Source organism: Sus scrofa, chromosome 1, assembly GCF_054392235.1.
Source record: "Sus scrofa isolate SSC_HxYL_T2T_F1_AM1 chromosome 1, Sscrofa_HxYL_maternal_Yorkshire_Landrace_v2.0, whole genome shotgun sequence".
NCBI lineage: Eukaryota > Metazoa > Chordata > Mammalia > Artiodactyla > Suidae > Sus > Sus scrofa.
The window spans coordinates 18633259-18660999 of NC_139383.1; the positions used below are offsets into that span (position 1 = coordinate 18633259).

General features: G+C 38.7%; 1 long non-coding RNA gene across 11 annotated transcripts in view; it reads left to right on the plus strand.

Moving 5' to 3' along the window:
* LOC102160169 (uncharacterized) overlaps positions 1 to 27741 on the plus strand; it is a 426691-nt gene that overhangs the window by 95182 nt on the left and 303768 nt on the right. For 4 of the 11 annotated variants that reach the window (XR_014845125.1, XR_002338311.2, XR_014845124.1 and 1 more), the window contains exon 3: positions 15937 to 16137. The exons of 5 other annotated variants lie outside the window; for them this stretch is intronic. This is a non-coding gene — a long non-coding RNA (uncharacterized LOC102160169). Of the gene's footprint in view, positions 1 to 12841; positions 13018 to 15936; positions 16138 to 27741 lie in introns of all 11 variants that reach the window. 2 more of the 11 variants (XR_014845137.1, XR_014845138.1) reach the window with 1 other exon arrangement.

Genomic DNA, 27741 nt, shown 5'->3' on the forward strand with positions numbered 1-27741 from the left:
TTATATTTGTTAATGTTTGGAAGAACCCAGTGGGATAGGAACTGACTTCCCCTCTTTACAGAGGAGGAAGCTGAGGCCGAGAGAGCCCCCCGAATGGGTTTAACGAAAGCTGTGAGTGGCAGGTGAGAACTGGAGCCTGGTTCTGTTTCATGCCACAGCCCTTTGCTCCTAATCATTACTCTCCAGATCTAATGATATGCCATGTCCATTCTTATTAAGTGCCAACTGAATACCAGGCACTTCCCTTAGATACTCACTTAACTTTCCTCTCTCACTTAATACTTTTAAGTGGCATGTCCAATTTTGCACAGCTTAGAAGTAGCACTTTTGGAGAGGTTGTTTTGTTTTTATTTGCTTGATAGAATGCATAAAGTAAACCTTTCATTGATTAAAGTGCTTTACTCAGCTTCAAAGTTTAGCTGTTTAGAGTATTTTGAGCAATGGATGAGGAACAGGAATGTTCTGGTGTAATGACTTAATGAGCAAGAAGCTGTGGTGCAGCGAGAGAAAGGATTTAAGGAAGGGAATGTAATTTTCTTGACTAGGAAACTAGCTAAGTATAGCTGGAGAGAGGGTTGACATATAATAGGAACAGATTGATGACCAAAGATATCTTGGTCTCAATAAAGTGACACTAATGCTCAGACTGGGAGACTGAAAGCAACTTCAAGTCACCAAGACCTCGCCTAATTTCATTTTAAAGTTCCATGTTTTCCTTGCCTGTGTCTCCTTTGTCTGCACCTCTTCCCTGCTGCTTCCCTAGTAGTTTCTCATCCACCCCAAATCTCTATGCTTTCATGTATCTTCTCCCCCAGCCATCACCAAGCCGTAAGAGTCCTTATATCTGAGGGGTAGGTGAAGTTCATGGGGTGGGGGAGTTTCTTTATGGGAAAGGAAGACAGGAAGCACTGCCTTTGTACCTGGGACATCAGATGTGTTGTGATTTGATTAATCAGATGAATTACATTCCCTGACACAATGATTTTTAAGGCAATCGAACTTCCTAATGCAGTTTTAAAACATAATATCCATTGTATTCGTTTCCTAGGGCTGCCATAACAAAACATCAGCAATTGGGTAGCTTTAAACAACAAAAATTTGTCCTCTCCCAGGACTGGACGCTAGTAGTGTGAAATCATGCTGTTAGTAGGGCCATCCTTTCTCTGACGTGTCTAGGGATGAATTCTTCCTTGCCACTTCCAGCTTTTGGTGGTTCTCAGCAATCCTCAGCCTTACTTGGCTTGTAGTTGCACTGCTGTAATCTCTGCCCCTGTCTTCACATCTTCGTGGCCTTGTTTCCTGTGTCTGTCCATCCTCTCCTCTTTTTATGGGGACACGAATCATTGGATCTGGTGCTCACCCAATGCCCTCTGACTTCATCTTAACTAGATACATCTGCAAAGCACTTATTGCCAAATAAGGTCACAATCTAAGGCACCATGCAGACCTGAACTGGGGCGGGGTGGGGGTGGTGGGACACTAATCAGCCCACTACAGAATGTCAGTCTATGTCAGACATTGGCTAGGTACCCAAGACACAATGGTGAGCAAAACCCAGTATGGTTCCTGCCCTCATGGCTATTACAGTCTAGCATGGGAATTAAGTATACATCAAATGGTGTATCAAGAATGGAAGTGTTTTGGAGTTCCCATCGTGGTGCAGTGGAAATGAATCCAACTAGGAACCACCAGGTTGTGCGTTCGATCCCTGGCCTCGATCAGCGGGTCAAGGATCTGGAGTTGCTGTGAGCTGTGGTGTAGGTCGCAGATGCGGCTCGGATCTGGTGTTGCTGTAGCTGTAGTGTAGGCTGGCGGCTACAGTTCGGATTAGACCCCTAGCCTGGGAACCTCCATATGCCACGGGTGTGGCCCTAAAAAGACAAAAAGCCAAAAATAAAAAGAATGTAAGTGTATCGAAGGACAAATGCTCTTTGAGAGCATATAGCAGGGGAAATTGATTACATCAAGAGGCTGGAAAAGCCTGGATAGTGAGGTTTTAGTTGAAATATGAAAGATGAATGAGTGATAAGTAAGAGAAGAGAGGACAGAAGGGTGGTCCAGACACAGGTACTAGCAAGTGTAAGTGACCTATGATGGGAGGAAGTCTCAAGGACTGAAAATATAGCACCTGTAGCTGGTATTTCTTACACTTTTATAGCACTAAAAGTCAGAATATGCTCAAACCCTGTTCTTGAAATATAATATACCACGAAAAAGTACAAGATACCTTGGCAAAATGTCTGGCTTTTGATTTAGAGTAGCAAATATACTTGCTATCTATCTGGTTATACCAAAGAGCAAGGAAATCAACATACTGCTGGAGTTGTGACAAGAAAAACAACTCAGAAGCCAACTTTAAGAGTCTTCTGCTGGTCAAAGATGGGATAATTTGAAAATTGATAGGAAATTATCAAAATAAATGTTAACCTCTATGATTACAAAATGATACAGAAAACTTAAACTTTGGTGGATGCTAGGGAACCAGATTATTATTCTAAAAACTAGTAAATAAGAGGAAAGAATCAAGCATTTACTTGTATTTCCTGCATGAGCTGTCTTCAGGATAACCATAGAGTTGGTTAAGAAAGATATCTGTCCATAGAAGTATGTCAGCCAATAAATGACCGAAGGACAAAATATCATCACATTTTAAATGTCTTAGGAAACAATGGATCTTGGCATTGATCCTTGGCAGGCACTAAAATCACTAAAAAAGAGACAGTTGAGTATTATGTACCTCTACAAATGCTCTATCCAGATTTCGAAACTGAATAAATCATTCTTCTAGATCTAACTATGATGTACAGGGACACGTTAAATGACACGATAGAAAGGCTATCAGCCAAATCTTAGAATAATGACTCTGCAGAAACAAATTATCTGGCTTCTTTAACAAATGAATTGTCAGAAGAAAAATGAGGGAGGAGGGACTCACTGATTAAAAGAGATAAAGAACCTATCAAACAAATGTAAGAATTGTGGATCTTGTTCGGGTCCATTTCCAGATCAACCCAACGGTAAAAACAAATAAATCCACAATAAGAGAAATTCATATACAGTCTGGGTATTTGATGACCTTAGAGGATATCACTTTCTTTTGGGGGGGGGTGCAGAGAATAATGATTTTTTTGATTATGTTTTAAAAAGAGTTCTTATCATTTTGAGATGCATACTGAGATATTTATGAATGAAATAATATCATAGCAAATATTTGCCCTGAAACATTCCCACTGTTGTAGGGAAGGGAAGAAGCAGATGGTGAAGAGATGAAACAAGCAGAGCCCTGAGCTGAAGGGTTTTGTAGCTGGGTGACAGGTGTATGGGGAAGTCATATTCCACTCTTTTTTTTTTTGGATGTTCTTTAGTTTTGTCAGTGAAACATGAAAAAATAGGAAATAGAAGAGTACACTCCTCTGTGGATTCCAGCTCTTCTTCTATGTCATCCTAAGCGTTTTTGGGCTCCACTCGGGGTGGTGCTCACTTCCTTTGGTGTGGTCACCAAGGTAACAACGGTGCTGTGTCTCCAGGCAGGGGACCAGGTAGAGTTATGAGGTCAGGATCCACTGAGGTCTTTTACGTGCTGAACTACCATGTACCACAGGAAACTGTGAAAAAAGCTGTGTACCCTTTTCCATTTTTTTAAACCTACCTACATACTTTCTAAGGAGGATAAACCCAGAAGATGTGTGTGACATACTTGAAAATGGAGATGATGTTTCTTTCCTCCATGAAGATAGCAAATTCAGGCTAAAACTAACTCAACAATTTAGACAATGACTAGTTGATTTTAAACATGTCTGGAGACACTATCTTTGAGTGAACAATCAATGCTTGCTTAGAACATTGTTTTATCATTTTTTTGGTGGTGGTGCCAAAACCCGGGCACAGATGCTTATTTCATTTTGAACGTTCTTTCCCCCCACCCCCAGAATTATTTTCTACTTGAAAATTCAGTCATTAGAGTTGATGTATTTGTACCTAAATTGCCTGAATTCCTTTCACATTGTCCGATGACCCTATAAGGAGTGAGATTTGTTGTTATGTTAGAGTCTTTCTGAAATATCTTAAAAGTGGAACACTTTTCCTCATGGTCAATACATACTGCTAAAGGCATAGGAGAAGAGATGGTGAAAATACCAGTATCTCCTTATATCACAATGTATTAATTACACATGGCAATCTTAAACAAAATCACAAACTTTTAAATCAAGATATACTATCAATAGGTATACCCTAATAAAATACAACTCATGGAAATCAGGCAAGAAAGTAAATATGCTGACAACCCTCAAATTTATTTCCAGCTTTAACCTTTCTCTTGAGCTCTAAAATGACAAATTGACTTCTGGACATTTCCACCTGGATGACCTTCCCAAAAACAACTAAAAATCAATAAGCTTAATTGAGTTCAATTCAACATTTATTTATTGAACCCCTTTCAGGAGATATGTTAGAAGCTGGGGACACAGAGATAACTAAGATCCAGCCTCCGATCCAAAGAGGTCACACACACACACACACACACACACACACACACACACACACACACAAATCCTACAATTAATTTTTCACCAAAACTTTTACTTTTTCTGAGTTCTGTGTCTTAGTTGATAGCAACACACAGTTCCCAAAGCTGGAAACATTTGAATGATCTTTAACACATATTCCCTCACAACTGGCATTCAATCCATTTCCAAGTCTTTTTGGATCTGCTTCTAAAAATTCTCTGATTCTGTGCCCTCCCCTGCAGTCCTGCTGTTATTAATTAGGTTTGCACTTTGTCATCTTTCTCCTGAACTATTGGAATAGCCTCCTAATGGGTTTTTCGACTTGTGCATTGTCCCCTCTGGTCTCTGCCTACCCAGGCCGCTTCACTACCAAGTGACTTCATGAAAACAAAGATCATGTCGTATCACTCTCCTGTTTTCAAATCTTTTCTAAATGCATTCCTGTAGCTCCTGGGTGGCTCAGTGGGTTAAGTATCTACATTGCCACTGCTAAGACTCAGGTTGCTGCTGTGATGCAAATTTGATTTCTGGTCTGGGGATTTTTGTATGCTGCAGGCCCAGCTCCCCACCCCGTCAAAAAAGTACATGTATTGTGCATCTGAGAATTCACCAAGACTTTCTGCAGGGACCATGCACAAGCCTTATATCACAAGGAAGAGAAGATTGTAGGAGTTTGGGGGGGTGGAGACTATAATGACCCCTATTAAAAAGGGGCAGAGCTGCTCACTTCCAGCCCTGTGGGAGGGCTGGAAGACTGGGACCATTTTGCCAAAACTTTTTTCCCGCATCATAAGCTAGAAATCTTAATTTATATTGAACTCTTGTTTTTAAAATATTAGCTCATGTTTTGAAACCACTTTGCAAGACAGATTGATCTCTATGGGCCAGTTTGTGGCCCTTGCTTTTTGCTTTGAGCCTCACATCATTTGTTAGTATGACAAACTCCTGTTCATCTATTAGGACACAAATCAAATGTCCCTCAATCTGTGACTCCTTCTCTAATCCTAGTCAGATTCAATAGCTCAACTCTCTAAACCTCCATAATATACCTTGGCTGAACTTGAGCTTAATAGTGAAAGAAAAGGATAACATGCTTGATTTACACAATAGGGCATTTAATTAACATAATGAGAGTTTATTGGGGGAAAATCTGTGCCACTGTTAGAAGAGAAACTCTTGATTTTCTCATCCTTTTCAGAATTTATAATCTAACAAAAACTTCAGAGTAAATAACTTTTTTCAAAAAACAAAAGTTTGAAATGGGGGAAAGAGGGAATCCCTTCTGAACACCTCCTTCTTCTCCAAGTGCACTGCACTGAAGGATGCTCTGTGAGAGGAGAAATCAGGGACATGTAGCTGGACTTAGGGACAAGATGGACATCGCCATCCTGCAGAACTGGCACAAACATAAAGTGGGGCTGGGTGCAGGATAGGCAGGCGGGTCTCCTGGTTCCCCGTGGGGATCAGTGCTCCTGTGGGCTGTGGGCAGCCAAATGCACTCAGTACAGTACGGAGAAACACAACCAGGCTCATTCCTCCAGTAGATGAGGGAGGAACAAATACAAGTATTTCAGGCATAAAAAGACTAAGAATGTTTATTCTGCCAATGACTCAACAAAAAATTAGCGAAAGTCTGTATGGTAAAGAAGAGTGAACACAGAAGTCAGGTAAAAAACAATGAGCATAAAACTGATGCAAATATGTTTGCTGACTTAACTATTTAATAGAAGAATAACTATTTTTCAAACAGATGAAGCTAAAATCTCTATAAACAAGATGGTGGTGAATGCTTTGGCTTTCTTTAGGTAGCTAAGGAATAATCAAGAGGAGAGTAGAAACACTAAATAATTGTTGATTGTGTCTAAAAATATATGTTTACAGAGTTCCTGTCATGGCTCAGTGGTTAACGAATCCGACTAGGAACCATGAGGTTTTGGGTTCCATCCCGGGCCTCGCTCAGTGGGTTAAGGATCTGGTGTTGCCGTGAGCTGTGGTGTAGGTTGTAGACGCAGCTGGGATCCCTTGTTGCTGTGGCTCTGGCATAGGCCGATGGCTACAGTTCTGATTCAACCCCTAGCCTGGGAACCTCCATATGCGGCGGGAGCAGCCCAAAAAATGGCCAAAAAAGACAAAAAAAAAGACGAAAAGAAAATGTTTGCACAATAAAATTTAGCAGCTAGCAATTAAGATAAAGCTCCTATACTGAGAGAAGAAAAATGAGGAAAATAAAAATTAAAAAATTAAAAATAAAATAAAACATTTAAAAAATTAAAAAATTAAATAAAATATAAATATAAACAAATAATATAATATAAATAATAAAATAAAATAATAATATAAACAATAATAAGAAAATATAATAAAATAAAAATACTTTAAAAAATAAGAAAATAAAATACATAAAAAATAAAAATATTACATATGCAGTGGACGGCAGGAAAGAAGATAAAAAATGAGGGAAAAAGATAGTAAATAAGATGATAAATAGAAAACACAAAATAAAATGACACATGTAAGTTCAAATGTGTTAGTATTTATCATACATACAAATAGACCCTAGTCTTAGTTAAAATACAGTGTTTACTAGAATGAAATTTTTAAAATTCAGCTATTTGCTATTTATGAGCTATATATAGAACAAAACTATATAAAAAGAGATATATCATGAAAATGCCAACCTAAAGAAAGCTGGTATAGTAATAAATACCAAACAAAAACAAAATTTATGTAAATCAATTATAGTTAAAGAGAATGATTCAAAATGATAAAAGAAAGAAACCTGAACATTTGACCAGGAAGGTAGAATTGTGAACTTGTATACATCTAACAACATAGCCTTGGGTGACATAAAATACAAACTGATTTAAAAGAAGATATTGAATCTGCACAAATATAGAGACATATAATCCTCACTCCAATTGAGATATAGAACATGTCTATTACTCCCCAAAGTTTCTGTGTGCTCACTTCCAGGCAGTTTCCCATTCGATGGGCAACTACAGCTTTGATTTCAATCGCCATAGACTGCCTTCCTAATCCTGAATTTTATATACATGGAATTAGGCAGTATTTATTCTTTAGTTCGTGGAGGCTTTTGGGGGGTTTTCTTGCTCAACATGTTTTTGAGAGTCATTCGATTTTTTTAATTATCAGTAGTTACTGTTTACATGTTTATTGCTCATTGGTGTGCCGCTGCTAGCTGTAGCACAGTCCATTTAGCTATTTGTCTGTTGGTGAACATTTGAGTTATTTCCAGATTTTGGCTATTCTAAATGAAGCTGCTGTAAACATTTCATACAAAAAACAAATTCACAAAAGGGCATATTGACAAAATCTACAATTATACTGGATTATTCATATATCTACCTCAGTTGGAAAACAGAAAACATGCATGAGGATTAAAAAATCTGAACAATGCAATTGACAGTGGTGACTCAGATGAGTCTAGGCATTTGTACATAAAATCTTGTACCCAGTATTAAAGAATGTAGAGTCCTGTCATTGAACGTACGTTGAACATTTACAAAAACTGACCATGAATCAAAACATAGTGTAAAGAAATCTCTACAAAGTTTAAAACATTGATATCTCAGAGACTAGAATCTCTCAACATATTGCAAATTAGATTATAAATAAGAGATGATAGCTTTAAAAGTTTAGTTGGAAACAAGAAAATTCACTTTAACCCAAAGATTAGAAAAGTAATTATAATACAAATTTCCAATATGTAGGAAAAAGGCAGCTTCATTTTAATTTCCAACTAAATACATATGTATATTTGCTGTTAATTCTTTAAAAGTTTTGAACTGATTGGAAATATTAGAGCATAACGGTTGGGGTGTAGCTTTTAATTGTTTTCCAAATTGCACCAACACCATTTATTGATTTTAAGTGTAACCTTTTAGTATGTGCTGTTCCACATGTACTTGGGTCTTTTACTGAACTCTGTTATGCCCTATTGGTAAAACAGCACCAAATTAACTTTGCATTAAAACTCTGTAATGTGTTTTAGTGGACTAGTTTTACCGTATTATTCTTTGTAAGAATTTTCCGAAATGTTTATTTTTCCTGATTAACTTTTTTATAAAGTTCCAAATATATTTTAATTGAATTTCAATTTGCATAGAATTTTTAGATTAGTTTAGGGATAACTGATATTTTTACAATACTACAACTTCTATCCAAGAGCAAGAACTGTATTTTGGTGAATTTAAATCTTTTTATGTTCCTCAGTAGCATTTTATTATTATTATTATTATTTTTGGCTGCCCCCTAGGCATGAAGAAATTCCCGGAGCAGGGAATCAAACCTGTGCCACAGCAGCAACCTGAGCCACTGCAGTGACATCACCAGATCCTTAACCCACTGGGAACTCTCTATTGTTTTTCTCTTTTCCTAGATATTTTCTCTTTTTGGTTGCTGTATTACTAGCATTCTTTCTCTTATTATATATTCTCCCTTTTTCTTTGTATTTAGACAAACAGTGGGTCTATTGTATGTTGATTTTATAACTAGGCACATTATTGAATTCTCTAATTGTTTCTAATCTTTTTCAGTTGGTTCTCTTAGATTTTCCAGGATTATTATAATGCTATCTGAAAATACTGAAAAAATGTCTTCCTTCTGTCTTATATATTTAGCTCCTATTTCCTACTTTTCCCTCCCAGCATTGACTAGTTATCTCCAAAAGGTAATGTTACATAAAATTAAGTAGCAGTGGTGGTGTTGGAATTCCTCTCTTGCTCCTGATGTTAGTGACAATGCTTCTAGTTTTCACCATTATCTACCACAGAAAGTCAAAGGAAGCATAATTAGAAAATAGAAAATACAACATGAGTATCTAGACATAGTTCTCAATGCTATTCAGCAGGATCTCCTTGTAAATCTATTCTAGGTTGTGTCTGATAAGCCCAACAGAAGAAAGGGTGGGGGGAAAAACTGTAATTGCAATGTATACATCTAAGGATAACCTGACCCCCTTGCTGTACAGTGGGAAAATAAAAAAATAAAAAAAAAATAGAAAATACAATGATGACATTAAGACCAAATGTATCAACACATGCAAGTAGTATAAACTCATCAGTCATAAACTGATCTTCAGGTTGGATGAAAAATCAAACTAAGTGCTCTATACAAAGGACACATTCAAAAAAGAGTAATTCATAGAGTTCCTATTGCAGCTCACTGGGTTAAGAATTTAAATAGTTTCTATGAGGATGTGGTTTCTATCCCCAGCCTCCCTCAGTGGATTAAAGATCTGGCATTGCCATAAGCTGAGCTATTGGTCGCAGATACGGCTCAGATCTGGCATTGCTGTGGCTGTGGCATAGGCCGGCAACTATAGCTCCAATTCGACCCCTAGCCTGGGAACTTCCATGTGCCACAGGTACAGCTCTAAATAATAATAATAATAATAATAATAATAATAGTAGCAAATCAGAAAGGTCAAAAAGGCAAAGATGGAGTTATGACATTAATATCAGCCCATGAAGATAAAAGTGTTAAACGAGACAAGGAAGTGTACTTCAAGCAAATATAAAGAGTAAAAATCCACAAATGGATGTGACTACTTTATGCAATAAATACCAAAAGGAGAAACCAAAACTGATGCTTAGCTAGGCCACCACAGTGAGGTGGGTGCATCCTACACGACTGTACAAGAAAAAAACTTTATCTTAGATAAACCACAGAAAACAAAAACAAAAACCAAAAAGAAACAAGAATGCTTGAATCTCCTCTAAATATAGACTCTTTCCTATACATGTTACTGACTCTAGGAGAGAGTGGTGTTATCTCTGACATCTGAAGATATGCAGCAATTCTTTAGCTAGGATAATCGTAAGGGAAAATGGCCTTTTACCACCAATGGGACTAATGAATGAATAAACTATAAATGTTTAATCCTTGAAGTATTGGCTACGTTCTTTATGCAAGAAACCCAGTTCTCCTAAAGGCCGATCTTCCCTGTAAACATTGCAGATAAAAATACTTTTCTTAAAGCACACATTTTCTTTGAATTTTCCTTTACTCCAACATCAAGTTCTATCAAGCATAAAAAGCAGGAAATGTAACAGAAACGCATTTGGACAGAAATGGACAAATGTGTTTAGAAATGGACAAAAACACAGTGATGGTAACATTAACTCAGCTTTTTTGACCCATGACAAATTAGGGAGACAAAAATAAAGAATATATAGCATTTGAAAAAATATGATTATACTCAAAAAACAGAATATAATTTTATTTCTTACTCATCAGCTTTGTCACTGTTGATTGGCCACAAACAAAAGATGAAGGTATTAGTGTCCTTAAACAAACTCTGTCACTAACTCTACATCTTGTTTGTCTGTCTTTCTATTGGTAAACTGATAACATCCATAGCATTTTCCTCTGTAACTATTTTCCAAACATTTATTTGTTGCTCATTACTAATCCCTTTGTCATGGATTCTCTAGTCATCCCTTATTTTGCTTTCAAGCATTTTCTTTTTTTAACAAAACTCTAGTGAGTTCTTGCTCTTAAAATTCTCCAGTGTTTGGTAGTATCTGTCTGAGGCTGTATAATGCTCTTGCTGAGAGTTTAAGCTCTGAAAATCTCTTTGAAGGTCTTCCTAGGTTTGAATTCTAAGCTTTGCCACTCCCCACGTGACCTTGAGCAAGTAACTGTGCTCACATTTCTTATCCTTAAAAGAGGGACATCTCTAAGTACTGTGTATGCCCTTTGGTGCCCCACTACACCCCTGCTCCAGATCTACTCTGGCCCTGCCCTGCCACTTTCTGTACCCCAGGAGGCTGACCTCTTCTCTCCTCATCATCTGGGCTCCCTGTTTGGCTGCTTTCCAGCTGCATGAGGCCAGTGGAAAGGGCTGGCAGGAAATCAGATGGTGGTGGTAGGAGTGGGAGGAGTGGGTATTTTTTTCTTGTTTTTTCCCTCTGCACCCCTCATGAGGACAGTCCCTGAAGGTGGCCACTCCTCCCTAGCTCCAGCTCTCCGCAGGCCCCATTCCCCCCTTCCCAGTCCTGAGGGCAGTAATGGTATGCCACTGCTCTTTTCTCTGGGTCTCTCACCAGTCCTTTTCCCCTTAACCTGACTACCTTTCTAAGCAGCTCCTTTATTCATGTCTGTTCATTTGAAATATCTGGGGTGAACCATGTTACCCACCATGACCCTGACTGATACAGTTCATAGGACCAGAGATGGCCCTAGTGACTGAAGTCTCAGACAGAGTTGGTAATGTAGTAAGCAAATTCAGGAATGACCTCCACACCTGGGAACACAGGACACAAGCAATAAGTGACATGCTGTTACTCTCACAGTGATGTAAGATGGAGAGCCAGCCAGGGCAAGGCTCTGGAAGATCATCAGGCTGCTGTACTCCCTGAAACTATGACAGTGATGATGACACACATTGCAGGGAATGTTAACTGCCTCTGTCTGTGCCAAAAAGCTTGTATAAAAACAAACATATTGCTTTACCTTCCATTCAAGATTAGAGAACCAGAAAAGTTCTACGGAGGCCTTCAGAGAATCTCTTATTATCAGCTATTGCTGCAAAGCAGACATGAATGAGGATCAGACCTAAAATTGAATTGCTCAGTTGCAGAATTACAACTCTAGTTAAGTACAGAACCTTTGAAGGTCTCTTGTGCTCAGGTTAGAACATTGATTGAGAAGGAAGGATCTTCTGAGACTTCTGAAAAGGACATTTGTGCAGACACAGTTTGAATCTCCAGATCACCCTGAGTCTCCCTTGCTACTACAAAGAGTCCCTCCTCCTTGGTCTCAGGAAACCACCCTTTTCTTTCACAGAGATCTTTCAGTGATACTCCCTAAGGCAGTTGTCTTTCTGGGGAATGCCTGTTCTAGATCCATCCTCAAGGCCTCTGTGCTCCTAAGTGGAGTTAAATCACAGCATGACCCAGGAGAGAACTGTAAATTCACTTCCAGGGTGAGATAATAAATAGACCAAAGGAACTGCAAGTGCTTTTACACATTTTTTTTAGATGTGCTGAAACCTTGGGCATGCATAAGAGAATGAATTCTGAGGGTTTAGACCAGGGACGAGCAACTCTTGGCTTGAGGGAAAATGGCCTACCACCTGTTTTTGTATGGCATGCAAACTAAGAATGATCCTTACATTTCTACATGGTTAAAGAGAGAATGTTTTATGTCACATAAAAATTGTGTGAAATTCAAATTTCAGTGTCCATAAATAAAGCTTTATTAGAACATAGCACTGCCTTTTGGTTATGGGTGCTTTTGTGCTGCAAGGTAGGTAGTCATAACAGGCTGGTTCTCATAGCTGTAGCTGTTTACTCTCTGTCCCTTTACAGAAAAGCTTGCTGATCTCTGCTCCACAACATGGACGTGATGGTTGGAAGTGCCACCATTGAATTGGGATCCTAGTTTTAATGGCGGTAATGAGATCTGGGTTAGGCAGAGGCCAAGTGGTGGTGCTTAGGATCAGAGCGACAAAGTGGGCACAATTTCTATAACAGATGGGATCAAGGTAGGCAACTGATTTGATGCACTAGAGTCTGTGGTGGGAGTCAGTTGATCATGGCGCAAGAGAAATGAAACAGATGTATAGTCTACTAAGATATGGATTGAACTGTTTAGTCTTGTGGACAGAAACGTGTTTAGATTCTCCATGGTGAGCATTTACAGGCGATCACCCTCTCTACACGTGAGCCAGCTCAAAAGTAGAGGGATGGCTGAAAGGACTCTGGGTTTCAGTGGAGGGAGGAACATGGCCACAAATGCACACTGTAAGATCGTTCTCCGAGCATTTTCCACAGGCCATTTATAGGGTGACAGTGCATTGGGAAAAGGGAATTTTCCAGACCTCTCCTATGTTATAAAATACTAGCCCTGGGTTGAGGCTGATCATTAAGTACCCAATATGCCATTGTGACATTCCAGTCAGTGCAGGGGCTTATGGAGGGTAGATAGATGGAGTCTCTTTTTTTAAACAAGTTACTGTTTTGAAAAAATTTCAAACATATTCAGAAATACAGAGAATAGTGATATGAGCCCCACATACTCATCCTCCAGTTTTGACACATATAGGTGTTTTGCCTGTGTTATTTTGTCTTACTGCATTGATGCTTTCCCCTCACCTCTGGGAGATTTCATAAAGATCCCAGGCATCACATCATCCTGACTACATAGCTCCAATAGATAAGGACTTTTTAATGTAACTGTTATATCTTCATTATATCTAGAAAATTAACAACAATTATTTAAAATTATCTACTACATAGTCCATGTTTGAATTTTCCCATTTGTATTAAGAAAGCTATCCTATAGGGTGATTTGGTTGAATTAGTACCTAAATAAATTCCCTACTTGTACTTAGTTGTTGTATGTGAAGGCTCTTTTGTCTTTAATCGTTCCTTCTCCCTACTTTTCAGAACATTTGTTAAATAAACTGGGTCATTAGTTTTATACAATTATCCTTATTTCAAATTTGGCTGATTGCATTCTTTTCATCCTGTTAACTTAGTTTCCCTCCCCGTTTCAACTACCCTCACCAGGCCAGAATAATATATCAGGAGCAGTGCCATATTGCTGGTGGTAAATGTGGATACTGGGGTCACATTTCTGTTTACTTGTGTGATTGGTCCAAAAGCTAGATGGATCTTGAAGAATGGCAATGGGTTATCATAAACTTGAATAAGGATATATCATTGTGCTGCTATTCAGATATGGAGAAAATCAGCACAGTTCCTGCCCCTAGTTTGCAGCTATAGACCTACTGACTTTCTATATCCAATAGTAAATCAGAAGCATTTTTTTTTAATTTTTACGGCAGGGCCCGGAGTATAATTTTAATGTACTATGTTAACTCGCTTGCTTTCTGCTGTAAGGTACGAGGGCACCTTGGTCATCTCCATGTCCCACAGAACATTGCACTGATCCCTTACATTGATGATATTTTGATTATCAGATCCAGTGACCAAAAAACAGCAAATTATGTACACATGCAGTAAGATATTTGTGTGTCTATGGGTAGGAGATAAACCCCAGGAAAATTCAAGGTTCTGCATGTTGGTGAATTGCTAAAATTCTAATGGTCTGAAGTCCATCTGGATAGTCCTTCTAAAGTGAAAGACAAGTTACTATACCTTGCACTTTACATCACAGATAATTTTTGGTGGGACTCTGGGTTTTAGAGGCAGTGTTACCATCTTGCTGTATGTTACTCTGATGAGTGCACTGACTTGCTCATAAGACTGCTAGTTTGAGTAGAGACCTACGGAGAGCACCACAGAAAGTTCAAGCTGTGGTGGACGCTGCATATCCTTTGGACGTAATGATTCTTTGTGTGTATATGGCCTTCAGGAAGCCTCAACAGGAATATCACTGTGGACAGGCTCTCACATCCTAGATTTTAGAGTAAAGTTATGACCTTTTATGCTGCTGAAATTCCGGGAGAAGCAGTTGCTGTTTTAATATGGGATTCTAAAAGAGTTGGAATAGCTGACCATGATATACCAAGGGACAATAAGACCTGAGAAACTGCTCATGATCTGGGTGTTTTTGACCTATCATAGCCTAAATTCCATGGCAGCAATCCATTTTACTTAAAAATAGATCTGGGTTTGAGCAGTTTTGGGGGGCACAAGTAAATCTGATAAAAAGGTGGCTCAGACTCACATGTTACCATTATTTTCTCTTTCACTTCCTTTCCTTCAGCTCATACCCATGGCCTCATGGGTCAGGGCCTATGACCACTTAACAGAAGAGGAAAATTGAACATCCGCTTTACATATGGGTGTGCATAATATATAGGCACCAGCTGGTAGAGGAGGCCTAACATACTTTTACAGACCTTCTTAAACTTGTCTATGTTCAGAAGTGGAAGGGGAGGTTCCAAAGGGACAGAACTTTCAGCAGTGCATATGGTGGTTGCTCTCCTTAGAAAGAAAGGTGGCCTGAAGCATGGATCTGCATTGAGTCACAGGCTTGCTAACAGGGTAGATGACTGATCAAGATCTTAGAAAGGAAGAGTGGTGACAAGAAGGTCTGAGGAAGAAGAATTCACCCATTCAGTACAGACTCTTAGTCATGAGGTGGCAAGATGGCCTGTACTACAGATGCCAGCCTCTTTGACCAGCCACGATGATTCTTGCTCAAAAGACTTCTTGACAAAATAGGCGTGGCATCAAGAATGGAAGTTACACATAGACTGAAAAGCAGACTCTCCCTTACCAAGTCTAATCTGACTATTGCTCTTGCTGAGTGTCCAACTTATGTATAGCCCAGACCAATACTTTGTCCCCAGTATGGCTCCATCCTTCAGGGGGAACCAGCCAGCCACTCTCTGGGAAGTTAAATGTATTGGTTTCTTACCATTATGGTGGGGGAAACTGTCCTTACAGGATTCATATTCTGGTTACAGATTTTCCTTCCTTCCTTTTGTCAGCACCACTGTCTACCATTGAGAGACCCACAAAATGCCATAGTGTTCTTTAAGGAAATCATCTTCAACCAAGAAGCTCATTTCATAGTGAAAGAAGTCTGGCAGTGAGCTTGGGCCCATGGAATTCAATCATGAGGTCTTCCTGCTTCTTCCTGATTGAAAAACAGCTGGACTGAAGAGTAGACAGGCCTACTGAATGCTGAGGTATGAGATCAACCTGAAGATAACACTCTGTGATGTTTCAGTTGCTGTCCCACAGAAAGTAGTACAGCCTTCATATCCTTAATGTTTGTATCATTCCCCCATAGCCATAATATACAATTTGGAAACCGAGAAGTGGAGCAGTGAGTGACCCTTCTCTTTATCACATCTAATAATCTGGAATTTCTGTAGCCTTGGTCTTGGTAAGCTGGCAGTGCTAGTGCTTAGGGGAGGGATGCTACCATTAGGTTATACAATTCTGTTGCACTAAATTAGAGAGACTGCCCCCTGGCCATTTTAGGTTCTCCAAGGCATTTAAATGACAGGCCATAATGCCAGATCCCTCTTATCAAAGGGAAATGAGTTACCTGTTATATGAGAGGAAAGGAAGATTTGGTCTCAAGTGTTGTCACCAGGGCACCTCTAGCATTTACCGCCACCTGGCACCCTGCGTCTGTGTTTCTTGTCCTCGCTAAACTGTAAGCACCATGAGGGTGCGACAGTGTCTATGTTCATTCAATGCTATATCTCTCATTCCTGCGACTTAGTTTTAGTGGCTTAATAAATACTTGCATGCACACTAGTATCTTTATCAATTGGGAGTTGAACTTCTGGACTCTGGAGTCTGGGTTTGTGTCTAGATTCTATTCCTTTCTACCTGTTTGACCTACAGAAACTTGTGACCTGAATCTTTCTCTGCTTTAACTTCCTTCCTTTGTGCAGGGGCTATGACCTCAGGTCCAAGTCTCTTACCCACAAATGCAAAACCCAAAATGTTCTGAAAACTCTATGTTTTTGTCAGTTTGGCACAAGCTCATTTGGGTGGCAAAATCTGGGCCTGATTTGAATTGATATGAGTTATTTACACATATTATGTTTCCAACTCAGTGTGAATATTCATTGATTTCACTGCAAGATACTGACATGTTTGAATACAAAGTGCTTCTCTAAGACTTGTGAATTGTATATCTTATAGGGCACATGCACCTTATTCCCTTTCTAAAATCTGAAAAAAAAATTTCAAGACATATTTGGCTCCAGGGCTTTTGAATATGAGTTATGTACCAATAATAGACTTATCTTACTGGGCTGTTGTTGGACCCAATGGATTAATACATAGAAAGTGCTTAATGCTCGCCTCACAGTAAACAATAAATGTGAGTTGTTATTAGTATTTTAAGACCTTTTGCTTTCTCTGATTCTATGGGAGGGAGTCTCTTTAACTTATTTCCCATCCTATCTGAGCCCTGTTGGTATGTTTTTGAGGGTATCATGGGGCCTGGGTGATGTGTTTGTTTCTGTTGTGGGAGAGACAGAGGAGAGGACAGCTCATTTAGATCATGGAAAGCTATGTTTTGTGAGCCTGGTCTCTGCTGTCACTACTCCAGTTTAATTCAGAGCCCTGCCCAGAGTTTATTACAGCTTTGTGATGACGTGTCCAAGGCCTGGGGATGCCCAGCTTAGGGTGGATCCTGGATACCGATCTTTCCATAAAGACAAGCTGCACCTTCTTCTTTACCCCCTTCTTCCCACCTGTTCATCCTACCAAAAATATGGTGAGACCCCAACTTCAGGGTCTGCTGGGAAGGATAGGCCCTGCCCCCACACTCAGGGCTCTCTTTGGCTTCTTTGCCCCAGGCCTCTTTCACCTTCAAAGGAGCTGGTTTTATGTCTCTCTGTTCATATTTCCTTTGTTTTTGGTCTTCTGTTTTTCTAGATTTATACATTTTGTTGACTATAATTAGCCCTAGGTCACTGTGAATAGCTTGCCTTTTCTTTGCAGCTTTGTTCTCAGCTGGAAAAAAAAAAAAAATAAGACACAAAATAGACAGCTCCTGAGATTTTTTTTTTTCTGATTCTGAGGCGACACTGGCAGATTTTTATGCTTCTTTTCTTCTTTGGACTTTCTAAACTTGTCTTCTTCCCGCATTGGAAGTATTCTTTATGTATATGAGAAAAAATAAATCATATATATACGATTTTGCCTTCTCACTCTCTCTTTTCCTCCCTTTTCCATTCACTATTAGTGGCCATACTAGTTCCTAGAATCATCTCTTTCTCCTTTTTTTCTTCCTTTTCACGAAGTGAGCATAAATCCTGTCTCTTCTTATGTTTGATTTTTACTGTTTTTTATGTCTTTTTTTACTTCAAGTTTATAAATTTCTTTAGTTGTGGTGGAAGAGAATCTGTGATACTTTCACTCTGCCACCTTTCCTGAAAACCCACTTCATTGTCGCGTGTGGTATAAGAGTATGCTGCTCTGTAGGGGCGTTCGTTGGATTTAATGGATAAGGCTGACTAGACAGAGGACAGTTAAACTTTTGTGTGCAGAAGGGGGTCTGTAGAATTGAGCCCTGGTGAGTGTCACAATCAATTCTGTCAATGAAGTTGCATTCATCATTCAGCTCATACACTTTTTTATTGTATGCATAATTTATGCGCACCTACGATGAGCCGGGGACCTGCAGATAGAACAGAAAAATTAAAGAAACAGAAAGTCTTACCTTAATGGAGCTTACACTTTATTGGACGGAAACAGGCTAAAAACAAAATAAATAAGTACAGTATTCTGCTTATTAGAAGATGTAAGAACTATGGAGAAAAATAAATCAAGGAAAGTTTATCGAGCTGGAGGCAGGGGGAGGGGGAGAAAAGATTTGAGGAAGGGAGTCATGCATATTTCTGGGAGAAAGAACTTTCCAGGCAGAGCGAACAGCAAGATAACGTTTCGTCCCCATTTTTTCTTTCACCTTTCTGCTGGATATAGCAGATAAAAGTCCTTTTAATGGTCTGGGCTGCTCAGAAAATTGTTTCCATTCTTCACTTCAGTATCCATGTATAAGATAGCCGGAAGGGTCTGCCTATTTTAAAGCAATTATTAATACTTGTAATAAAAGTTTAGTATGCCTTTTGGCTCTACGATAATGAGTATGCATAAATTAGTAACTGTCAATAAATATATGTTCTAATAAATTTAACTTGGTGCTTGTTCTTCTTAGCACGGAGGTGACTGGTTGGAAACCCAAGCAGAGGGCCTGAGTGTCATCAGATAAACATCTATGAGTTTCAGAAGATCTACCAGATTCTTTCAGAGAAAAGCTTCTTCCCCTTTTCTATCTGTATGTTGTTCCCTCTTTTTTTAACGGTCAGAAGGCGGTCTGGATTTTCATTGTGATTCCCTCTTTAGTATCTGCGTTAATCTATATGATCTAAAAGGAAACAAATGTCTGCTTCCCTGAGCTGGTTGGTTTTATCAGGTGATTTCAATCTGAAAGCAAATTGTTCTCTGGAGAATATATGCTTATTGCTGGTGTTTTTTGAGAAAGGATTTAGCAAATAGCTTTCAACATACGCCTTGTTCTAGTTAAAAAAAAAATAAGACAACAGTATTTGGGATTTAGAACAATGATCTAAAAATAGCTGAGAAACTACTCCCATTTGGAAAAAAAATCGCTATAAAATGATTTTTTCTTTCTCATTCTGAGCATTGCATAAAGCAAAACCAATTCACAGCCACTAAAGGATATTCTCAAAGAGAAATCTCAAGTCATTTTCAGCTCCAGGCCCGGGAGACCTCATTATACTGCCATTACAAACAGACCTGCAGCAAGTTGTTTATGCCTTTCTGCTAGTGAGTTAAGCAAATGGCACAGGGATTGTTATGCAGATACATTAACTAGTTGCTGGCACTTAGACAAATATGCCCAGTGTACCTCATTTTATGGAATTAATGCATTTTTTGAATGACTGAGTTCTCATTTAATTGTGTCTTTAAAGTTTTACACCAGTGAGCCTCAAAGGACACGCTCCCTGAGCAGGTTTATCAGAATCACTGATGTTTACAGGTCTTTTTGAAAATCCCCCTTTCCTACCCCACTTCTTTTCTGCTCTGTCCTTCAACAGGGAATGGGAGTTCTCCCTGAATCACTTCCACAGAGAGTAAGAATCTTGGTCTTCTTTGGAGATTAAGGCTTCAGAAACGTTGGAGTGGAGATAAGGTTAAGAAATGTGAAGAGACTTGCCTTTCCAGGGTTCTACAGAATCAAGCCTGCACCTCAATCATGTACCACTTTCCCCTGTGCAATGTTATTCTTTGTCATGTGTGTACACCTAGAAGCATTGTGAGAGTCAGAGTGGTGATTGCTAGTTTCATAGTGCCTTGTACATAGCAACTGCTCAATAGTTATTAAATGATAACTATTGAACAATTGGTGAATGAATGATTTAAAAAAATTTTACTGAAGTATAGTTGATTTACAATTTCGTGTTCATTTCTGCTGTACAGCGAAAGGACATTTATACATCTATATATATACTTTTTCATATTCTTTTCCATTATGATTTGTCATACGATATTGAATATAGTTCCCTATGCTATACAGTAGGACCTTGTTGTTTATACATTCTGTACATAATACTTTGTACAGTCTACCAGTCCCAAATTCCCAAACCTTTCCTCCCCATTGGCAACTGCAAGTCTGTTCTCAATGTTTGTGAGTCTGTTTTTGTTTCACAGATATGTTGATCTGTGTCGTATTTTAGATTCCACATATAAATTATATAGTATATGTCTTTCTCTGTCTGACTTTGCTTAGTATTATAATTTCTAGGTCCATCCATGTTGCCACAGACAGCATTGTTTCACTCTTTTTAATGGTTGAGTAATATTCCTGTGTGTATGTATCTATACACATGTATGTATATATATATATTATACACACACACACACACATCCCATATCTTCTTTATCCATTCATCTGTCGATGGATATTTAGGTTGTTTCCATGTCCTGGCTATTTTAAATAGTGCTACTATGAACATAGGGGTGCATGTACTTATTTGACTTATAGTTTTATCTGGGTAAATACCCAGGAGTGGGATTGCTAGATCAAATGGCAATTCTTAGTTTTTTAAGCAACCTTTATACTGTTTTCCACAGTGACTGTACCAATTTACCTTCTCACCATCAGTGTAGGAGGGTTCCCTTTCTCCACACTCTCTCTAGCATTTGCCATTTGTTGGCTTTTTAATGATGGCCCTTCTTTGACCAGTGTGAGGTAGTACCTCATGGTAGTTTTGATTTGCATTTCTGATGAATGAATGATTTTAAAGATACTGTATTTTGAGGTATCAAAATGTAATATAGATTATCTCTATAGTCCCTTAAGGGACTTAAAATCTAATTAGCAGAATAAAGCATACATATGTAAGGAGGAAATACAAATCTTGGATTAAAACATAACAGTTTTCTAAGGAGAACAAATTCCATTAATATGAGAAAACATTGTATTTGGCAGAGCATCTTGATGGATTTGCATATGCAAGTGTAGGCCTTGATGCGGTGAGAGGAAGGACTAAAAGGAATTGAATTGTTCTACCAAACAGAATGAAAAAAAAAAATTAGAGTTTCTTGAAGGTGTTCCAGAAGGAATGGGAGAGGAAATGAGGATGATCAAAGGGGGTAGGTGAAAGGAGAAAGAGAAACTGATGCAGTGAAGTGAGCTGGGGTGCTACGAAGAGTCAGTCAGTGAAACCCCTAATAGGAGTCCTCAGATTTTAATATCGTATTCCTTTTTTTGATTGTTGTGATGTAGACCCCTGCTCCGCCTTCCCTGCGATTCAGTCATGAGTCATTTCTGAATGAGTGTGGTGCCAAACAGTAACCAACTGGAAAATGCTCTAATTGTGATATAAATTTCAAAGTTTTGGTTAAATCTGTCATTTATACAGCATCTCATATGTGTAGGGTTTATTTGCCTATCATTGGCTTGTTTTGTTTTATAGACATCAGGGAAAGGGGAAGACTTCCACTTCTGGATGGACCAAGGGTGAAATAGGAACAGCATGTACGGGAGAGAAAGAGGATCCCCACACAGACTGAAGTAAACACGCATAAGAAAAGGTTTAGAGCCAGAAATGACTCTGAGCATCAAAGCTCCCTAAGGTTCACCAGCATCTTGTGGTGTGTCAAAGATGGGCAGGAGTGGGGTTTGACACATACTTAGATAGATCTTAATGTGTAGAGAGGCTCTAGTGATATCTGAGTTACAGATACTTGAAAAAGAAATTGAATCACGACGCAATATACTGTACATGTCAGATGAATGACAGATAGAATAAACTGTAGAGAAGTTCGAAGTGGGGAAAGTCATTTGAGCTGAAGTTGATGGGAAAAAAATTTTTTGAAGGAATTAGAATTCAACTAGAATCGTGTGAAAGAGAGAAGTGAAATTTCTGATAAGAGATTATTACTCACTCAAAAAATGACCACTCACTTATTTTGCTCTCAGAATTGGTCAGACACTATGTTACACTGTCCAGATACAAAGACCATTAAGACATAATCTTCGTCTTCAAGGATCACAAACCTAAGGATGAAAACCATTTCATAAGCAAATAATAATATCTTATATTGGGTTGAACCCTACACTGGAGTATGAAGAAAATCCCATGGAAGGACTCACAGGAAAATGATTATTTCTACTCGGGTTGTTTCAGGGAAGATTTCACTAGGTACTTGCCATTTGAGCTGGGTCTTGAAGAAGCATGAAAGAGCCTATGACTAAGTAAAGAGTAAGAAGCATGTTTTCATCAAAGGAAATAATGTGAGCAAAGCTCAGAGACCAGAACTACATGAGTGGGTAAAATATGGCAAAGTCTGCTGTGGCCAGAGCACAGGGACTGTGTTGGGAGAAGTCTGGAATGTTACCTTCAGGCAAAGAGGCAAAAGGCCTGAATGGTGTTATTTATAGACAGAAGGAGCCTTCACAGGTTTCTAATCTGGGAAGCGTGAGCAGATTTATTTTGGAAAGATAATTGAATTTTGGAGGAGGATGACAACAAAAGAGGAGAATTTGATGGCTAACACTGGTGTGGTATTTACTTTGTGCTAGGTCTATTTTTTAACCCCATTTTATAAATGACAAAGTTGTGCAAGCTCCATAGAAAACAGGTGGTGGAATCAGGTTTGAACCCATTGGTCTGACTGCAGAGTCCATACTGTTAAATGCTGCAAAACCAAAGTGAAGTCTAAGTTAGAGATCATGAGGTCTTAAAATAGGACAGTGTGTTCAGGACAGTAAAATGGAATCCCAAACCACTAGAAGTGTGGGGAAAAAGGTGACAAAAATGATCAGTTTCTTGTTTGGATTACCTGATAAATGGCGAAGACAGGAACCAGAAGAGATGTAACAATTTATTTAGAAAATAAGAAAAATGCTGCTTTTCAATAGATCACCATCATTATGCTCTCAGCAAGTATCTAACTAAATGGTGACATTGACACATACTATTTCAGTACATAAGGACAGGCTCAAATTCATGAAAATGCTCATGTTACAACTGCAGGATTAAATTTAAATCTGGGTTACACAATGCCAAAATTTCAAGCATAAAGGAGAGGTTCAGTTAATCAATCCATCACTCTGTTGTTTGGGGTCATGTAACAAGAACATCTGGAAAACTGAACGCGTTTCACTTTTTATATAGATTCTTTGCCATTATGTAGCTGCCACATTTAAGAAATGAGGCCAACCTCAGAGATATGTATGCAAAGAAGCAGGCAGTAATAGCATCTGCGGCCGTTTCTGGATTGTTAAAACATTCTTAGCCCCTGGCATGTGCATATAGATGGCTGAATTTCATGAAATAATAAAAAATAATAATGCTTCTGATGGGCTTTACATAGCTGCCAACACTTTCTCAGGAAAAAAAAGATAAAAACCAATATGCATTCCTTAATGATTAGTGATATGGCAGCATGCCTCGCTCTTTAATATTTCTTGATGTGTTTCTTGAATGCTCATAATGTTTTTGGAACTGAAATGTAAAGATTAAAGGAAGTTCAGTAGAGTCAAACCACACATGTTTTATTCCTTGTATATATATTTTTTAACCAGCTAGGGGAATGTTAAGATATTTTGTTCCCTACAAGGTGACCTATTTAGAAAATTATCTCCCTTTGCTGGACCCATTGCTAACATGGTGCTGACTTGCTTTTTGCTTATTTAGTTGTTTTGTTTGTTTGTTTTTCTTTTTAGGGTTGCATCTGCGGTATATGGAAGTTTCCAAGCTAGGGATTGATTCAGAGCTGCAGCTGCCAGCCTACACCACAGCCACAGCAATGCTAGATCCGAGCCACATCTTTGACCTAAATGGCAGCTTGCAGCAACCCTGGACCCTTAACCCACTGAGTGAGGCAAGCATCTAACCAGCATCCTCATGGATACTAGTCGATGGTTTTTAATCCACTGAGCCACAACAAGGAACTCCCTACTTATTTAGTTTTTAAATTTGTTTATTCATTCGGCGTTTATTCAGCTGTTTCCTTGTGCATTAGTATGGTGCTGGGCAGTTTTCATTTGAAGCCACTGGAGGACAGGGATCCATCTGTTTGCATGGCACACAAAGACAGACTGAAGTGTGCCAGATGAATGATTCTGCCTGATGACAATATGATGAATGATGATGTCTGAATACCTTTGGGGATGCCTAGTTACTTATTTGGGATATGAACCTGTCACTCTGAGCTGTAGTATATAGTATGTATGTAGTATATAGTATGTAATAATCTAATATATAATAGAGGAAAGAATTAACCTTTGTTTTACATCAAATATTTAAGAAAGGGTAGACTAGTAAAATCTTAATCCCTGAGACCTTCAAAGAATAGCACCTGATTACTGGATTCTTACCTAAAAGTGTGGTCAAAAGCTACCTGCTACTGAATGTCTTCTCTGCCATGTATTTACAGATGAAAGCACTAAGCATTAAAAAAAAAATTGTATCTAGTTTGATATCTATAGCAACCTAATGATGTGGTAACATTATTCCCATTTTTTAAATGATGAACCCAAAGCTTGAAGAGATAGAATAACTTTCTGGAGGTCATAATATTAGTGAAGCAGGCCTTCAGGGCTCCAAATGCTGTATGTTCTTTCTACTGCAACCGTGCTTGAGTGTTAACAGCATCTCAGGGGACTCAGCTTTAATGGAGGGATCAAGACCTGGAAGGAAGTCAAGGAACACATCCTATAGTTAGAATATAGAAGCCATTTATAGATTGTTATGAGTCAAGCAAAGCCCCGCCTCCCCACAACACTGTGGTTATGATCAATGTCTATTCAAACTTATCTCCTTAGGTCTCTGGACCTAGCTATTTATTCATTTGATGAGCTTGGGGAAAATAAATTTTCTGCAGGCACTATCTGTGTGACAAAGGACAGAACACAGTGAAAACAAGCCATATTTGTATTGATGTATTTAAATTATGGTCCTTTCAATCTAATCCCACACATAGCTATTAATTGAGCATCTATAATGTGCAATTTTATCATGCTAATTTCAATAAGAATGTTTAAAAAGCAACAAAAAAAGAAATATAGTTACTCTTCTCCTTAGGTTTGCCTGGGGAAGAGTAGTCCAGCTGTTCCCCAACCTCCTTTTTTTTTTTTTGCTTCTTCACAAGGCTTATTTGTTCAGATAACTTGCAGCATTTTTACTCAAAAAATTCTAAGTCAAAATTGCAAAGGATCGGATGACTCTTCTAGTTTGGAGCAATATCATAAAATTTAATAAGTAAAATCACCACATGATGGTAATGTTTAGGGGAATATTTGAGGAAGTTAGCCAAGAGATTGCCAGCATGATTCCAAGTGTGGGAATACACAAAACATTGAACAAAATACTCTGAGCATCAGCTCAGGACTGAAATATAATTTGGATTAGAAATCACATATAGCTGGTAGAAATTGCATAGAAAAAAACACTTGAATTTGTAAAATTCAAGTTCAAATTTGTTACTTAATTTTTCCATATTTTTTTTTTTTATGAAATGCCATTCCCATTAGATAGTGAAAACGAAGTCTGTTCACATCAGACAAACTTGGTCAAAGTAATGGCTATTCTGATCACATATATAGAGTCAAGTCAGAGTTTTTCTTGCTTCCCTTTATTAGATTAAGTTTCCAGAGGTTTACAATAGGACCACAGCATTAGAGAAGTGGGAGTGAGGGGCTGAGGTGGGGTGGGGGTGTCTGCTCTTTGAGCATTCTCTGTCTGCCTCGGCTATGGCATGGTCCTCCTTGTTTTAACATCCTGATATTCACAGTTCTTGAATTCCAGGTCCAAGTGCTTTGAAGTTTCCTCTCTCAAACTGCAAGATCCACTCTCAACCTTACCCACTTCCTCTTTGAGGGCTCAGGAACAGTTTTCCTTAAACACTTTGGGTTACCCACAACTTTGCCAGACTGCTTGTAGGCACCTTTGTCTAGATGGCTTGGTTGACAGCAGCCATTTGACTTCCTTCATGAAGTCTGGCACCTCTCTTGGCTACACTTTGGGAAGGGAAGCATATATCTTCTCTGGTCTGGGATGCCAACACATTTAACTGGCTCTTCTGCTGTTCTGATATCCCAGGCTCAGCAGTTTTATGGAGGCAGGGGGCGTGGCCATCTTTCTCTGTGAAAATCCAAGAGTTTGCTGACTTAGTTTCTTTCCTCTCCATTTCTGAACATTCTCCCCCACTAGCCCAGAAATCTTGTCCCAGTGGGAAGTTGGAAAAACTGAAGAGGCAACTATCCTTTCAACCTCTGTTTATGGGGCCTTCAGGATTTTGGCTCTTTGTTTTGGCACTTAAAAACCTTGATCTTAAAAAAAGAAAAAAAAGCCTTGATTCTTGCAAATCAAGAACACCTTGGCTTTCTACACTATTATTTTTTTGCTAAGAGTTCCAAAATCTATTTATAAACTCAGTTGACTCTTATGCTCTCAGCTCTATCTCTCTGTCCACTGAAGAAACAAATGCCAACTGATTCAATGGGTAAAAGTTTGTAGGGCAATAAGCAAAATTCTGAAAAGCAAATGTTTCATTTTCCCTGAATTGTGTTTCTCCACATTTAACTCCATGCTCATTATTTTTCACCCTGTAAAGAGTACTCCTCTTCTACCCATTCTAATCATTATAGTCTCAGGAAGATGGCATTGTAGTATTTGTCCAGAATCTGTTTCTCCAGGTGTGTATTCTCATACATGAGGCTGTGTAGGCTGTTGATCATCATCTGCCCCTGGCTTTAGTGTCATGTGAAAAACCTGGTTATTGGGTGAAGTTCTTACCTCCCTCAGCTAGGAGCGCTATTTTCATAAAGTGTTTCCTTTTATGTGATATTTTTCTGAGGTGGCTCAGACATGAAGGTAGGAAGAGCTTCTCTGAGTGGGGGAAAGAAGAGAGGAACAGCAGCAGCCTTTTTAGAAAAGTAGCAGATATTTCTTTTTGTTCTTTCACCCAGTGCCTTCCTCTCTGCAGTGTTGGGGCCCCAGCTTTGAGCCAAAATTATCAGGGGTCCCAATTGAGTCTTGACTCCCTTCTCCCTTCCTGGCAACCTCTGTTCCACTTTCTGTCCCCATGGATTTACCTATTCTTCATATTTCATTTGATTGGAATCAAACAAGGTTCTTGCTTTTGTGTTTGGCTTATTTCACTAAGCATAATGTTTTTAAAACTCATCAAGTTTTAGCATGTAACAGAACCTCATTCCTTTTTATGCCTGAATAATATTCCGTTGTTTGTCTATACCACATTTCATTTATCTGTTCATCTATTGATGGAAA